This window comes from Sciurus carolinensis, chromosome 4 (genome assembly GCF_902686445.1).
Source record: "Sciurus carolinensis chromosome 4, mSciCar1.2, whole genome shotgun sequence".
In the NCBI taxonomy this organism is placed as follows: domain Eukaryota; kingdom Metazoa; phylum Chordata; class Mammalia; order Rodentia; family Sciuridae; genus Sciurus; species Sciurus carolinensis.
Genome location: NC_062216.1, coordinates 113,609,914 through 113,615,703, shown reverse-complemented (window position 1 = coordinate 113,615,703; position 5,790 = coordinate 113,609,914). Strand labels below are relative to the sequence as shown.

At 39.1% G+C, this 5,790-nt stretch overlaps 1 non-coding gene across 1 annotated transcript; it reads left to right on the top strand.

The window, feature by feature from the left end:
• The first annotated feature begins 4,354 nt into the window (after window positions 1-4,354).
• On the top strand, window positions 4,355-4,428 carry Trnaa-cgc (transfer RNA alanine (anticodon CGC)). The gene has a single exon. It is a non-coding gene; the product is annotated as a tRNA-Ala (tRNA).
• The last annotated feature ends 1,362 nt before the right edge of the window (window positions 4,429-5,790 follow it).

Sequence of the window (5,790 nt, the reverse complement as noted above, 5' to 3'; positions counted from 1 at the left end):
CAGTGTAAACCTGAGGCAATTTGGCAGAGAAGAGCCTGGAAATAAATACCTTGGCCTTACTGTCCTTCCTTCCTCGACTCTTACTGGGGCTCTGAATGAGCTGAAGCCAGAGGTCAAAGGAATAACCTGATCTTATCCATATGGGATACTGGGGACCAATGGGGAGAGTGGATCTGAAAGAGCAAATGAAAATTATTGGGTGTACATTCTGCTAGAATGTACAGAGTGCACATTTGAGTCAGTACTATTTTAGGCTCTGAGGATACCATGAACACAATGAACAGGGTCCCTTTCTTTATGAGCTTACATTCTAGTGTGAAAAGACAGATAATACATATTAGCAAACAGAACCTGTCAGATACCATAAGGGTTAAAGAAACGAGGCAAGATAAAGAAGACAGAGTGATGGGATGTGAGGTGTAGGGCAGGGGAGTATCTCTGAGAAGGTACCATTTGAGCAGTGACTTGAAAGAAGAAAGGGAATGAGCCATGTGTATCTCTGGTACTTAAAAAAAAAAAAAAAGGAAAAGTTTGGACATGGGACTGTCTTAGTCCATTTTCTAAGGCTGTAACAAAATATCTGAATCTGGGTGCTTATAAAAGAAATTTATTTAGTTTACAGTTTTGGAGACCAAAAATGCAAGATCAGGAGGTTCCATCTGTTCAGCCTATACTTATGGCCTCTTGGCAGATGGCACCACAATGGCAGGAGCACATGCAGAGGAAGTCATATGGTATGACAGAAAGCCAGAGAAATTCAGGGGCCAGGCTTGCTTTTTTTTTTTTTTTTTTTTTTTTTTTTTTTTTTTTTAATAACTTGCTGGGGTCCTATAAGAACTACATTAATTTCTTCCAAGGTGATGCCCCCAATGACCTAATTATCTCCCACTAAGTTGCCCCTCTTGAAGGTTTTTCCACCTCAGCACCATTATACTGAGGATCAAGATTCTAGCACCTGAAACTTTAAGAGACACAATCAAACCATATTGGACCATAGCTAGGGCCAGGACTGGCAGTCTGAGGAAAGAAGAGGTAGTGTTTTTAGAAAATAATGAGAGACAGGAGAGCAGTGGCTTAGATGAGAGTGGTAACAAAGTGGTGAGGAATGGTGTGATCCTGGGTATATTTCAAAGGTAGAAGTTCTGCTAACTCTAAAGGATTTGTAATGTTGGATGTTTGAGAAAGGATTTGCTTTTTGAGAGCTATGAAAATTAAAGAAAGGCCTGCAGCAATAAGGAGAGTGTTTATTCAGGAAAAATATTTATATCTCAATAAGAACAGTGAGTTTTATGTCCTTTTCTCATCTTTCCCCTCCTTGATTCCACAGTAGCCTTGAAAACTAACTTCTTATATTCACAGTGAAAGCTAGCAGTTTGGTAGCCACTAGAGAGTAGAATGGAGTAGAAGCAACTTTAAAGCCCAATTCATAAAAAAATGTCATTACTTGACCAGTCTGGTGGGTCCCTGGAAGATCCCACTTATAGCTATAGTTTAGGTTTTTCAGCTCTTTGCAGGGGTACCTAGCACACCCAAACTAGTTACCACAGTTCTATACCAGTCCCATATTTCCTTTGACCAATAATGCACTAAATCCTCCAAGTCTGAAGCATTCAACAAACAATGATAAAGCAAAGCTGTGAGAAACATACACGGAATTTCCATGGCAAATATGGTAATGTTATATTAACCAGTGGAACTGGCAGGGGACAGACAGACATGAGTGGTGGGAACATAAGCTTAAGGGATTCACTCTACAAAATTGGCCCCCTATGCTAACCACCACGTGCTTTCTTTTCCAAGAAGCAATTTACCCACAGTTATATCTGGCTTCAGTGAACAGAATATGTTACATTCCTTAGCAAACTACCTGTAATCTGCAGGAGAAATGCAGGCTCAAAAATAATCCCTGTTAAGAGGAATACAAGTTACCCTGCAGGGCAAGACTTTTGTGACCCTTACACAGACAAGATCCTGGAATTCAGGGAGATAAGGATAATTTCCTATATCCATAAAATCTGTAAGAACAGGTTCCAGTTAGATCTGGTCAGTATGGGCCAAAGTGACCTAGAGTGGTCATGCAGTAGGGACTTGAAAATCTGATGTCATTTTGCTGTCAAAAGTCAAGAGGTGGGCCAGGCACAGTGATGCATGCCTATATCCCCAGCAACCTGGGAGGCTAAGGCAGGAGAATTGCTAGTTCAAAGCCAGCTTCAGCAACTTAGCAAGACCCTGTCTCAAAATAAAAAGGAATGAGGATGTAGCTCAGTGGTAAAGCACTGGGTTAAATCCCTGGTATCAAAAAAAAAAAAAAATCTTTATTTGACCTGACTGGAGCTTGCTGTGTACAAATAGGCTTTTCCCTTCAGGCATTTGTCTAAAACAATGAGAGGCAACTCTTTAACACTGCAGTTGTCTGTGATGGCAGGTAATAGTTGGTGCCAACAACAGGCTAACTAAAAAGTCTAAAAGGAAAGTTGGAGAATGTGACATCCATATGAAGTTTTGGAAAGTTTTAAGATATTCCTGGGAATCTAGAATACTATGCATATGCTCAGGGCTATGTGCATGCTCAGGATTGTGTGCATGGTCAGGAAAGACCTGGGGAGCCTCAGTATCAAACTCACTGTTGATTAAACTTGAGGCTCTATACCAGCAAGAAGTGAAGAAGAGTTGTAAATTGCCTGGCTGAGAGCTTGAAAGCATACCCAAATGTGCACTTACAGTCCCAGAGCAAAGACCAATAGACTCATTGGTTCTAGACATTTAAGGAAATCTCTATCCAATAATTAGCTGAGCATGAAAACAACTGAGCAAAGACTTGCATGGACATACATGTCAAAGAATATAGAAGTTACAGATTTCAGAAAAGCCACTAAATAAAAACCACCATTAAAAACAAATAGCAGAGCTGGGGAGATAGCTCAGTTGGTAGAGTGCTTGCCTTGCAAGCACAAGGCCCTGGATTCAATCCCCAGCACCGCAAAAAAAAAAAAAAAAAAAAAAAAAAAAATTTTCTAATACTAGACAAAGGTGCCAAAAATACGCAATGGAGAAAAGACAGCCTGTTCAACAAATGGTGCTGGGAAAACTGGAAATCCATATGCAACAGAATGAAACTAAACCCCTGTCTCTCACCCTGAACAAAAATCAACTCACAATATCAAAGACCTTGAAATCAGACCAGAGACCCTGCATCTTATAGAAGAAAAAGTAGGTCCAAATCTTCAACTTGTTGGCTTAGGATCAGACTTCCTTAACAGGACTCCCGTAGCACAAGAAATAAAAGCAAGAATCAATAACTGGGATAGATTCAAACTAAATAGCTTTCTCTCAGCAAAGGAAACTATCAGCAATGCGAAGAGAGAGCCTACAGAGTGGGAGAATATCTTTGCCACTCATACTTCAGATAGAGCACTAATTTCCAGAATATGTAAAGAACTCAAAAAACTCTATCCCAAGAATACAAATAACCCAATCAACAAATGAGCTAAGGATATGAACAGATGCTTCACAGAAGAAGATCTACAAGCAATCAACAAACATATGAAAAAATGTTCACCATCTTTAGTAATAAGAGAAATGCAAATCAAAACTACACTAAGATTCCATCTCACCCCAATTAGAATGGCCATTATCAAGAATACAAGCAATAATAGGTGTTGGAGAGGATGTGGGGAAAAAGGTACACTCATCCATTGCTGGTGGGGCTGCAAATTAATGCAGCCACTCTGGAAAGCAGTGTGGAGATTCCTTAGAAAACTTGGAATGGACCTACCATTTGACCCAACTATCCCACTCCTCGGCCTATACCCAAAGGACTTAAAATCAGCATACTGCAGAGATATAGCCACATCAATGTTCATAGCTGCTCAATTCACAATAGCCAGACTGTGGAACCAACCTAGATGTCCTTCAATTGATGAATGGATAAAGAAACTGTGGTATATATATATATATATATATACAATGGAATATTACTCAGCTATGAAGAATAATAAAATTATGGCACGTGCAGGCAAATGGATGAAATTGGAGAATATCATGTTAAGTGAGATAAGCCAATCTCAAAAATCCAAAAGACGAATGATCTCACTGATAAAGTGGATGATGACACATAATGGGGGGTGGGAGGAGGGCAAGAATGGAGGAAGGAGGGACTGTATAGAGGGAAAAGAAGGATGGGAGGGGTGGGGGGGAAGGAAAAAATAACAGAATGAATCAAACATCATTACCCTATGTAAATGTATGATTACGCAAATGGTATGCTGTTACTCCATGTACAAACAGAAATAACGTGTATCCCATTTGTTTATAATAAAAATAAACTAAAAAAAAAACCAACAAATAGCAGCGCTGGGGATATAGCTCAGTTGGTAGAGTGCTTGCCTCGCAAGCACAAGGCCCTGGGTTCAATCCCCAGTACCGCAAAATCAAACAAACAAATAACAAATAACAGGCTGCAGTTGTGGCTCAGTGGTAGAATGCGTGTCTAGCAAGTGTGAGGCACCGGGTTCAGTTCTCAGCACCACATATAAATAAATAAAAATAAAGGTTCATCCAAAACTAAATATATATATATATTTTTTTGAAAAATAGACATACAAATAGCAGACCCTAGACAGGGAGGAGCATCTGATTTTCACAGGTATCACTTTATATTATTTAAAATGGTTCTCAAGGACCCCTGCCCACCAACCAGCACCCTCACATGAACTTGGTGCTCACACTGTGCCTCCCCATCCTCCAATGCATTCAGAAGCCAGGGCAGCCAGCTTGGATTATACCCAAAGCAGAAGCTGCCATCTTTAGGTGGGGCAACTCCCACCCTGAGATGCCTGCTGGAGACTGGAAGTTCATTGTCAGGTACCTCTCATGTATCAGGCTACTGAAGACTGGGAGGTTTAAACAGTATATGACTGTTATAGTGTAAAAAATTTTTTAATTTTTAATTTTTTTACTTTTTGTTTTTCTCACTCTATTTTCCTTTTGTTTACCTGTTTCCTCAGAGTCTCTTTCTCCTTTTTCTCATGCTAACAATCAACTAGTTGATTCCACTTTCATTCTCTCTATGATCTAGTACCTCTATATACTCTCTTCTTATCCCATTAATAGTTACATCCTACACCCCTCCCCATCCTCTTTGTCTACCAGTAGAAATTGTAGACCTCATTGCAAATACTGTATTATACTGTAGATAATAATCAAACTCATCCTCTTTATTATAACAATACTGTTAACATCTTCATAGGGGCTATTTGGTTTATAGCTGCATATTGTTTATGTTGGGTGCTGCTAATATTGATCTCCCCCTTAAAGGAGAGGTATTGGAAACCTGCAGGGTCACTATAAGCCTAAAGGGGGGAAACTGCAACATCTCAGATCTACATGGCTAGAGAAGAAGATACACAAACAAAATGAAAAAAACAAGGGAAAAAGTGTCCCAAACAAACCAAGATGCTATATTAATAGAATCTAATAACAGCATGGTAGAAGAAATGTCAGAAAAGGAGTTCAGAATATACATAATTCAAATGATCTGTGAAGCAAAGGATGAGATAAGAGAGCAAATGCAGGCGATGAATGATCACTCCAATAAACAGTTAAAAGCACAAATGCAGGAAGCAAAAGATCATTACAATAAGAAGGTAGAGATTCTAAAAAACAAAAACAAAAACAAATCCTTGAAATGAAGGAAACAATAAACCAAATTAAAAACTCAAAAGAAAGCATCACCAACACTTGGAAGACAGAACCTCAAAAAATGAAGACAAAATATTTAATCTCAAAAAT